Genomic DNA, 12,285 nt, shown 5'->3' with positions numbered 1-12,285 from the left:
CTGTGTATGACACTAGACTATGACCTTCACTTTGTGGAATAATTATTAACAATTAAAAGGCGATAGAAATGGGATTATTTACATTTTAGTGTGCTCATCGAGGACAAGGGAGACAACTTTCAAGAAAACATTCACAAAATGTGAAGTTGAGAAAATATATTCTATTTTTGGTTTGATTTTGTTGGGGAGAGGTGGAACGCAGACCCAGATATACATGAAGTGCACACCAGTCCACATGCTGCATGATCAGGTAAGTTGACAACCACTAATAATTTTAAGTACTAATATCTGCTGGCACTTCAACACAAGCAGGTGTCTTGTAAACTTGAATTCATACGTATAAATTCCACTTTAGTTGAAACATGAAAATAGTTGACTGTGTATGACACTAGACTATGACCTTCACTTTGTGGAATAATTATTAACAATTAAAATGCGATAGAAATCGGATCATTTACATTTTAGTGTGCTCATCGAGGACAAGGGAGACAACTTTTGAAGAAAACATTCACAAAATGTGAAGTTGAGAAAATATATTCTATTTTTGGTTTGATTTTGTTGGGGAGAGGTGGAACGCAGACCCAGATATACATGAAGTGCACACCAGTCCACACGATGCATGATCAGGTAAGTTGACAACCACTAATAATTTTAAGTACTAATATCTGCTGGCACTTTAACAAAAGCAGGTGTCTTGTAAACTTGAATTCATACGTATAAATTCCACTTTAGTTGAAACATGAAAATAGTTGACTGTGTATGACACTAGACTATGGCCTTCACTTTGTGGAATAATTATTAACAATTAAAACGCGATAGAAATGGGATTATTTACATTTTAGTGTGCTCATCGAGGACAAGGGAGACAACTTTTGAAGAAAGCATTCACAAAATGTGAAGTTGAGAAAACATATTCTATTTTTGGTTTGAATTTGTTGGGGAGAGGTGGAACGCAGAACCAGATATACATGAAGTGCACACCAGTCCACACGATGCATGATCAGGTAAGTTTACAACCACTAATAATTTTAAGTACTAATATCTGCTGGCACTTCAAAACAAGCAGGTGTCTTGTAAACTTGAATTCACATGTATAAATTCCACTTTAGTTGAAACATGAAAATAGTTGACTGTGTATGACACTACACTATGGCCTTCACTTTGTGGAATAATTATTAACAATTAAAAGGCGATAGAAATGGGATTATTTACATTTTAGTGTGCTCATCGAGGACAAGGGAGACAACTTTTGAAGAAAACATTCATAAAATGTGAAGTTGAGAAAATATATTCTATTTTTAGTTTGATTTTGTTGGGGAGAGGTGGAACGCAGACCCAGATATACATGAAGTGCACACCAGTCCACACGATGCATGATCAGGTAAGTTTACAACCACTAATAATTTTAAGTACTAATATCTGCTGGCACTTCAACAGAAGCAGGTGTCTTGTAAACTTGAATTCATACGTATAAATTCCACTTTAGTTGAAACATGAAAATAGTTGACTGTGTATGAAACTAGACTATGGTCTTCACTTTGTGGAATAATTGTTAACAATTAAAACGCGATAGAAATGGGATTATTTACATTTTAGTGTGCTCATCGAGGACAAGGGAGACAACTTTCAAGAAAACATTCACAAAATGTGAAGTTGAGAAAATATATTCTATTTTTGGTTTAATTTTGTTGGGGAGAGGTGGAACGCAGGCCCAGAAATACATGAAGTGCACACCAGTCCACATGCTGCATGATCAGGTAAGTTTACAACCACTAATAATTTTAAGTACTAATATCTGCTGGCACTTCAACACAAGCAGGTGTCTTGTAAACTTGAATTCATATGTATAAATTCCACTTTAGTTGAAACATGAAAATAGTTGACTGTGTATGACACTAGACTATGACCTTCACTTTGTGGAATAATTATTAACAATTAAAAGGCGATAGAAATGGGATTATTTACATTTTAGTGTGCTCATCGAGGACAAGGGAGACAACTTTTGAAGAAAACATTCACAAAATGTGAAGTTGAGAAAACATATTCTATTTTTGGTTTGATTTTGTTGGGGAGAGGTGGAACGCAGACCCAGATATACATGAAGTGCACACCAGTCCACACGATGCATGATCAGGTAAGTTGACAACCACTAATAATTTTAAGTACTAATATCTGCTGGCACTTCAACACAAGCAGGTGTCTTGTAAACTTGAATTCATATGTATAAATTCCACTTTAGTTGAAACATGAAAATAGTTGACTGTGTATGACACTAGACTATGACCTTCACTTTGTGGAATAATTATTAACAATTAAAAGGCGATAGAAATGGGATTATTTACATTTTAGTGTGCTCATCGAGGACAAGGGAGACAACTTTCAAGAAAACATTCACAAAATGTGAAGTTGAGAAAATATATTCTATTTTTGGTTTGATTTTGTTGGGGAGAGGTGGAACGCAGACCCAGATATACATGAAGTGCACACCAGTCCACATGCTGCATGATCAGGTAAGTTGACAACCACTAATAATTTTAAGTACTAATATCAGCTGGCACTTCAACACAAGCAGGTGTCTTGTAAACTTGAATTCATACGTATAAATTCCACTTTAGTTGAAACATGAAAATAGTTGACTGTGTATGACACTAGACTATGGTCTTCACTTTGTGGAATAATTATGAACAATTAAAAGGCGATAGAAATGGGATTATTTACATTTTAGTGTGCTCATCGAGGACAACGGAGACAACTTTTGAAGAAAACATTCACAAAATGTGAAGTTGAGAAAACATATTCTATTTTTGGTTTGATTTTGTTGGGGAGAGGTTGAACGCAGACCCAGATATACATGAAGTGCACACCAGTCCACACGATGCATGATCAGCCCAGGTAGCATGCCATCATCGGCCCTGCATCGGCCCAACGTCGGCTACACCATCGGCCCAACGTCGGCAAACTGCATCGGGCCGATGAAGTTTTGCTCATCGGATCGACATCGGCCCAACGCCGGCAAACGTCATCGGCCCGGCATCGGCACTGCACCGGCCCAGCATCGGCCCAGCATCGGCCCAGCGTCGGCAAACATCGTCGGGCCGATGAAGTTTTGCTCATCGGATCGACATTGGCCCAACGTCGGCAAACATCATCGGCCCTGCATCGGCCCAACATTGGCCCAGCGTCGGCAAACAATGTCGGGCCGATGAAGTTTTGCTCATCGGATCGACATCGGCCCAACGTCGTAAATAGTTATCTGGCCAGCCTCCGGCAACTGTTATGGAATCAGCATTGGATGGACATCGGCCGAACGTCGACAATAATTATCAGCGCAGCATCTGCCATTGTCTTAAATAGGCTGATGTCATCAGAAGTCATAACTGACAACATCTCATCTTCATATTTCATATTTTCCAAGTGTAGTGTTAGGGTACATAAAACTAAACATTTCTAAAAGCTGCAGCTAGCCGTGATGTTAAAGTTACAAAGATAAAAGGTAAAACTAAAAAATACTGAATTTTTAAAAAGATAATATTTTTTTATCATAGTTAATACTTTGAAAACCAAATGTTAGTAATATAAATACTTCTAGCTGTACAAAACAATCGAAATGCTTACACTAGTTACAGTACTATTTTTTATGTACCCTAATACATGTGTAGTTAATACTTATAAATAAACACAAAGAGCAAAATAGAATAATAAACTTTATTATTAATTAATTATTATTTACAAGAAAACAGTGTTACTACCTGCAACAAGGCGGATGTGAAACATATATTCTCAAAACCTGTTTTAAAACACAGTCTAAACATATACCCCTCATATTGGCCTGCAAAATTTCATTTATGTGGCTTCAAATTCAGAGACAACCCCCCCCCCCCCCCCCCCCATATTTCATCAAGTTAAAATAGCATGAAGAAAAGGCCATAACTCCATACAAAATAAGTTCTTATAACCATCTTCTGGAGTTTGTACCTTAGATAAGCACGGAAAATTTCATTTATTAACTTCAGTAGTGTCCAAGAGAACCTGGCAGTATATGTACCAAGTTCAAAAACAAGGGTCATAACCCTGTGAAAAATATGTTGTCAACACCATCTTTTTGGATTTCTTTGTTCCGTTGCAATTCAGCACTTTTGTTTGCAGATTCTCTATCTACACCTCTGTTTTTCAGTACGCGTTTTCCTTATGCCATTTCTAAGCCTTGCTCCTGGAACTCGAAGCCATTCTTTTACACAGGTCACCATGTACTTGTCAGTGGCTTGTAAGAGCCCAGCTGCAGGCTTCCTCCTCAGCTTCTGTTTACAAATGATAGCAAAAAATGTCAGTGTGCATATTATAAGTCATTGCATGCACTCTCACAATTACAAGTAATGGACTTCACAAGTGTGTTAACATAATGGAATAATAGAATAAGTAATACCCTGTTCACATGCACCACCTTACATATGTGTGTATATTTTATTTTAAGTCTTGACACCTGTTAATAAATACAGGGTTCACTCAAGGAATTTTCTGCCATGGGCCCTTTATGTGACAATTTCATATATTCCCTAGGTACACCCGCACTTGTCCATACAGCACAATGTTAAAATGCCCCATTGTATTTGAAAATGTGGGCCTTTTTCCAAATTTAGGGGCTAAAAGCAGAAGGCCCCACACTAGAATTATCGGAATCCCAGTAAGTAAATTGATGAGTTAATAATATGTGTAAATAAGTAAATTGAATTATGTGTAATTATATACGCAAATAACATATCAACTCCCAATATTGTATGGTAGGTCCCTAATCTGTTTCTTATGTCAATTAAAAAAGATTTTATAACTGACATATCACCCTATTAATTTAGCCCAATAAAAATCCCCAATAACCACATAACCCCGCTCCTCCAATCTTGCTGGAAAACAGTTTTAGGTGTGCAATCTCTCTTGTATGTCCATCAAAAGTAAGTCAGCATGAAATTTCATTTGGAAGATTACCATAGTAAGTGTCAGGGTCCCTTAATAGGGCAAACATGATATTAAATATATGCTTATAAATATTTCAAGCAGAAACATGTATCAGTTGGTTTGGTTTGTTGTTTAACGCCTCACTCAGCAATATTCCAGCTATATGACGGCGGTCTGTAAATAATCGAGTCTGGACAAGACAATCCAGTGATTAACATCATGAGCATCAATCCATGCAATTGGGATTGATGACATGCATCAACAAAGTCAGAGAGCCTCACCTCCCGATCCCATTAGTCGCCTCATACGACAAGCATAGTTGCCTTTTACGGCAAACATGGGTTGCTGAAGATATCTTCTACCCCGGATCTTCTATATGAATCAAAATTGGAGTAAATTTCCCATACTTGATACATCTAAAGAAATTTAATTCACTCACCAGTTCTCTCTCAGTTGCTCGATTATGGAAAAGCTGCTAAGAGTTCATTCAGCTCATCCATGTTTGCCAATCTGATTTTCTTAAATAGAAATATAAGGATATTATATGTCAAGTTTGTGTAGCAGCAGTGAGCACTTAGCTATTATGGTGATGATGTCAAGAGGTTGAGGGGAATATTGCTCAAAACATAAAAGTAACATTTAAATAAAGCTTTGGCCATACACAGATATCAGGTCCTTTCCTTAAGTCATACATCTTATCTCATATATTTGCACTTGTACATACAGTCCTTATCTGGAGCCATGTAGCAGAAATAATTTCCCAGGGAAAGTATTTTCATGTTAATAGCCATAGCCACATCCATTGAAAAGCAGTGAGAAAATCCCCATATTGACATAATATTGACTTGTACATACAGTCCTTATCTGGAGCCATGTAGCAGAAATAATTTCCCAGGGAAAGTAGTTTCACGTTAATAGCCATAGCCACATCCATTGAAAAGCAGTGAGAAAATCCCCATATTGACATAATATTGAACAGATCCTGTGAAGTCTGGTTACCACAAAACAGATTTCATTTATTATATGATGCCAAAATATATGTAGATTACATCATGGTAAACCAAAACTGCAAATAAACGTTTTTCATTAAAAGATCAGATACAAAGGTATGTACATATTACAAACACTTGTATGCAAAAAATAGCAGGAAAGTATTGGGGACAAGTAATTTTATGGAGTTTCATTGTTTGTAAACATAGGCAAAGGGATAATGATAAACTGAAATAATATATCTTTAGTTAGAATAAATCAAATTTGAAACAAGGCTGTGGGCGTTTTTCTACAATGGATAATGTCCTGAAAAATCTGTACTGAAGTATCTTCCTCGAAGTTTTACCATTAATTTGAAATTTGATCAAATAAATGACATTCTAAATTGTTTTGGATTATATATTTAGCATCATACCTTTGAAATAGTACATTTAAAAAAAATTAATTCAGTATTTCATCAAAAATGTACATCATAAATTACTTAACTAGATAAAACTACCATACCCCCTCCCCCCCCCCCAAACACACACAACCTAAAAATCCATTCTGAAATAGCCATATCTCAAAACCTCAATCGATCGATACAGATACCATACATAGGTATAAGATTTCTGATCGATTATAGGCCTAAGTCTATGTAAGGTATCCAGCAGATCTTGATAAAATTGCCCACACCTGTAATGCGCAGTGATCCGTTTACTAAAAGAGCTGTCCTTTCATTTCGCCCATTATCCAGAAAAAGTTCCAAATTCGCAAGTAACTATGACATTAAAAAAACATACATTTTTTTTTTTTATTTCAACTTTTTGGTGATCGAAAACCAAACTCGGCAGTGAAGCTCCGTTCATCGATCAGTAGGAAACATTAGCTGGATCGCATGACATGCACACGCAATGCTGAAAGTTTCCGAAAGCCTCGTTATGAATTTCATGTTCACTGCTTTTTGCGCTGACAGCAATCACAAAATTGACTTGTAAATTCGAGTTTGTAATCAATTTCCTAACCTCATCCATCCCCACACTTAACAAATACGCATGTGACAATGACAAATAAAGCAATGTTCATTCAAAAATACTAATGTAAGTAAATGTTTGGCTATTCATTTGCTTGCCGCTGTAATACTCTCACCCCGAGATTGCGACTCGTTGGTTGAACATCGCTGAATCTACATGTAAATAAAACATATCTTGTCATGTTTTGTATTTGCCCTTGTCCCCGCGTTTTGCTAGAAATATGTATATGGTGGTATTTAAAAAAAATATAAATAGAGAATCTGGTGAGGATGCAGTGTCACGACATATTCCACGGATTTTGACACTGACGTAGAATTGACAGGAGTGTGTTTCTCAAAACCTCCAAAACACATAGGCCTAGATTTCTCTACTCACGTTTACACTGTTTCTCGTTTCAATTGTAAGGTTTGAAAATGAAATAAAAACCTCGTAAATACAGTAATGAAGTAAACACTTACCGCAAAATAGATTTTCCCTCAGCCCTCCACACATCATCCTTTCGTCGTCTGCTTGAAATGACGCGCGTGAGTAACAGCGCCCTCTATAACAAGAGTAGCTTCCCTTGGAAACATGTTGTGAAAACGTTGGACCAACGTAACATAACCGCTCGCGATATTCCAAACTTTTGCCAATATCATGTAATTTGCTGAATGAATTGTAAGATGTGACGAATCCCGTCTGTATCTTCTCTGTCTGTTGTATATGTGCAGCCAAAATGGCCAGTGAATGTGCTTGATCTATTTAATTTAAAAATTAAAAATAAAGTTAATATTTTGAGTTCGAATAGAATTATTGTATTATTCGTAAATATACTTGATCTATTATTTGTCACATTGTAATCGACAAATGTGTTTTTTTCTTTTATGTTATCATAACAAGATCAAATCATATATCAGGTTCAATGTCAGTGCCAGTCACCAGCATTGGCCTGACAGCGGACCGCTGCAGTTTGCCGATGCCGATATTGCCGGCGGTTGCCGATGCAAAGCCAACGTCGGTCCGATGTAGGTGTGCTAGCTGGGAGGTAAGTTGACAACCACTAATAATTTTAAGTACTAATATCTGCTGGCACTTCAACACAAGCAGGTGTCTTGTAAACTTGAATTCATATGTATAAATTCCACTTTAGTTGAAACATGAAAATAGTTGACTGTGTATGACACTAGACTATGACCTTCACTTTGTGGAATAATTATTAACAATTAAAAGGCGATAGAAATGGGATTATTTACATTTTAGTGTGCTCATCGAGGACAAGGGAGACAACTTTCAAGAAAACATTCACAAAATGTGAAGTTGAGAAAATATATTCTATTTTTAGTTTGATTTTGTTGGGGAGAGGTGGAACGCAGACCCAGATATACATGAAGTGCACACCAGTCCACATGCTGCATGATCAGGTAAGTTGACAACCACTAATAATTTTAAGTACTAATATCAGCTGGCACTTCAACACAAGCAGGTGTCTTGTAAACTTGAATTCATACGTATAAATTCCACTTTAGTTGAAACATGAAAATAGTTGACTGTGTATGACACTAGACTATGGTCTTCACTTTGTGGAATAATTATTAACAATTACAACGCGATAGAAATCGGATCATTTACATTTTAGTGTGCTCATCGAGGACAAGGGAGACAACTTTTGAAGAAAACATTCACAAAATGTGAAGTTGAGAAAATATATTCTATTTTTGGTTTGATTTTGTTGGGGAGAGGTGGAACGCAGACCCAGATATACATGAAGTGCACACCAGTCCACACGATGCCTGATCAGGTAAGTTGACAACCACTAATAATTTTAAGTACTAATATCTGCTGGCACTTTAACAAAAGCAGGTGTCTTGTAAACTTGAATTCATACGTATAAATTCCACTTTAGTTGAAACATGAAAATAGTTGACTGTGTATGACACTAGACTATGGCCTTCACTTTGTGGAATAATTATTAACAATTAAAACGCGATAGAAATGGGATTATTTACATTTTAGTGTGCTCATCGAGGACAAGGGAGACAACTTTTGAAGAAAGCATTCACAAAATGTGAAGTTGAGAAAACATATTCTATTTTTGGTTTGAATTTGTTGGGGAGAGGTGGAACGCAGAACCAGATATACATGAAGTGCACACCAGTCCACACGATGCATGATCAGGTAAGTTTACAACCACTAATAATTTTAAGTACTAATATCTGCTGGCACTTCAACACAAGCAGGTGTCTTGTAAACTTGAATTCATACGTATAAATTCCACTTTAGTTGAAACATGAAAATAGTTGACTGTGTATGACACTAGACTATGACCTTCACTTTGTGGAATAATTATTAACAATTAAAATGCGATAGAAATCGGATCATTTACATTTTAGTGTGCTCATCGAGGACAAGGGAGACAACTTTTGAAGAAAACGTTCACAAAATGTGAAGTTGAGAAAATATATTCTATTTTTGGTTTGATTTTGTTGGGGAGAGGTGGAACGCAGACCCAGATATACATGAAGTGCACACCAGTCCACACGATGCATGATCAGGTAAGTTGACAACCACTAATAATTTTAAGTACTAATATCTGCTGGCACTTTAACAAAAGCAGGTGTCTTGTAAATTTGAATTCATACGTATAAATTCCACTTTAGTTGAAACATGAAAATAGTTGACTGTGTATGACACTAGACTATGGCCTTCACTTTGTGGAATAATTATTAACAATTAAAACGCGATAGAAATGGGATTATTTACATTTTAGTGTGCTCATCGAGGACAAGGGAGACAACTTTTGAAGAAAGCATTCACAAAATGTGAAGTTGAGAAAACATATTTTATTTTTGGTTTGAATTTGTTGGGGAGAGGTGGAACGCAGACCCAGATATACATGAAGTGCACACCAGTCCACACGATGCATGATCAGGTAAGTTTACAACCACTAATAATTTTAAGTACTAATATCTGCTGGCACTTCAACACAAGCAGGTGTCTTGTAAACTTGAATTCATATGTATAAATTCCACTTTAGTTGAAACATGAAAATAGTTGACTGTGTATGACACTAGACTATGACCTTCACTTTGTGGAATAATTATTAACAATTAAAATGCGATAGAAATGGGATTATTTACATTTTAGTGTGCTCATCGAGGACAAGGGAGACAACTTTTGAAGAAAACATTCACAAAATGTGAAGTTGAGAAAACATATTCTATTTTTGGTTTGATTTTGTTGGGGAGAGGTGGAACGCAGACCCAGATATACATGAAGTGCACACCAGTCCACACGATGCATGATCAGGTAAGTTGACAACCACTAATAATTTTAAGTACTAATATCTGCTGGCACTTCAACACAAGCAGGTGTCTTGTAAACTTGAATTCATATGTATAAATTCCACTTTAGTTGAAACATGAAAATAGTTGACTGTGTATGACACTAGACTATGACCTTCACTTTGTGGAATAATTATTAACAATTAAAACGCGATAGAAATGGGATTATTTACATTTTAGTGTGCTCATCGAGGACAAGGGAGACAACTTTTGAAGAAAACATTCACAAAATGTGAAGTTGAGAAAACATATTCTATTTTTGGTTTGAATATGTTGGGGAGAGGTGGAACGCAGACCCAGATATACATGAAGTGCACACCAGTCCACACGATGCATGATCAGGTAAGTTGACAACCACTAATAATTTTAAGTACTAATATCTGCTGGCACTTCAACACAAGCAGGTGTCTTGTAAACTTGAATTCATAGGTATAAATTCCACTTTAGTTGAAACATGAAAATAGTTGACTGTGTATGACACTAGACTATGACCTTCACTTTGTGGAATAATTATTAACAATTAAAACGCGATAGAAATGGGATTATTTACATTTTAGTGTGCTCATCGAGGACAAGGGAGACAACTTTTGAAGAAAGCATTCACAAAATGTGAAGTTGAGAAAATATATTCTATTTTTGGTTTAATTTTGTTGGGGAGAGGTGGAACGCAGGCCCAGAAATACATGAAGTGCACACCAGTCCACATGCTGCATGATCAGGTAAGTTGACAACCACTAATAATTTTAAGTACTAATATCTGCTGGCACTTCAACACAAGCAGGTGTCTTGTAAACTTGAATTCATATGTATAAATTCCACTTTAGTTGAAACATTAAAATAGTTGACTGTGTATGACAATAGACTATGACCTTCACTTTGTGGAATAATTATTAACAATTAAAACGCAATAGAAATGGGATTATTTACATTTTAGTGTGCTCATCGAGGACAAGGGAGACAACTTTTGAAGAAAACATTCACAAAATGTGAAGTTGAGAAAATATATTCTATTTTTGGTTTGATTTTGTTGGGGAGAGGTGGAACGCAGACCCAGATATACATGAAGTGCACACCAGTCCACATGCTGCATGATCAGGTAAGTTGACAACCACTAATAATTTTAAGTACTAATATCTGCTGGCACTTCAACACAAGCAGGTGTCTTGTAAACTTGAATTCATAGGTATAAATTCCACTTTAGTTGAAACATGAAAATAGTTGACTGTGTATGACACTAGACTATGACCTTCACTTTGTGGAATAATTATTAACAATTAAAACGCGATAGAAATCGGATCATTTACATTTTAGTGTGCTCATCGAGGACAAGGGAGACAACTTTTGAAGAAAACATTCACAAAATGTGAAGTTGAGAAAATATATTCTATTTTTGGATTGATTTTGTTGGGGAGAGGTGGAACGCAGGCCCAGATATACATGAAGTGCACACCAGTCCACACGATGCATGATCAGGTAAGTTGACAACCACTAATAATTTTAAGTAGTAGTATAGGTAATGGGGGTTCTGGCTCACTTCCACAGGAGCGGGATTCATATACTTATACCACCACTACAGGAGGAATTTTTTATGCCAAAATGACTATGCGATTCAATGATAGTCATGAGATTAAGTTAAATTGACCACCACCTGGAGTCTATGATATAAATATTTATAGGTAATGGGGGTTCTGGCTCACTTCCACTGGAACTGGATTTATATACCTATACTGTTACTACAGGGGGAATTTTTTATGCCAAAATGATTATGCGATTCAACGATAGTCATGGCTCTAGCTCACCAATACCTGGGTCCAATCATTGCTTTAGATGAGTCTAAATGGTAATAAAAATATTCTTCATTATTTTTATCGATAAAGCGATATTCAACATTTTTATTAAGTTCTTCGTTCATTTTACTAGGAGACCAGACTATATAACTACACTCTTTTTGTAAATTGATAAGAAACAATTGATTACCGTATTTGGTTGGTTTGACATCACTGATATAATAA

General features: G+C 36.2%; 1 long non-coding RNA gene across 1 annotated transcript; it reads right to left on the bottom strand.

The window, feature by feature from the left end:
- Positions 1-3,919: 3,919 nt before the first annotated feature.
- On the bottom strand, positions 3,920-7,486 carry LOC139460587 (uncharacterized). The gene is made up of 3 exons (XR_011652813.1): positions 7,412-7,486; positions 5,390-5,468; positions 3,920-4,298 (listed from the first exon to the last, which is right to left on the bottom strand). It is a non-coding gene; the product is annotated as an uncharacterized lncRNA (long non-coding RNA).
- Positions 7,487-12,285: the final 4,799 nt, after the last annotated feature.

This window comes from Haliotis cracherodii, unplaced genomic scaffold (assembly GCF_022045235.1).
Source record: "Haliotis cracherodii isolate W230 unplaced genomic scaffold, xgHalCrac1.p SCAF_14, whole genome shotgun sequence".
NCBI lineage: Eukaryota > Metazoa > Mollusca > Gastropoda > Lepetellida > Haliotidae > Haliotis > Haliotis cracherodii.
Note: the sequence above shows the minus strand (reverse complement) of the source record. Positions and strands in the feature narration are given on the sequence as shown.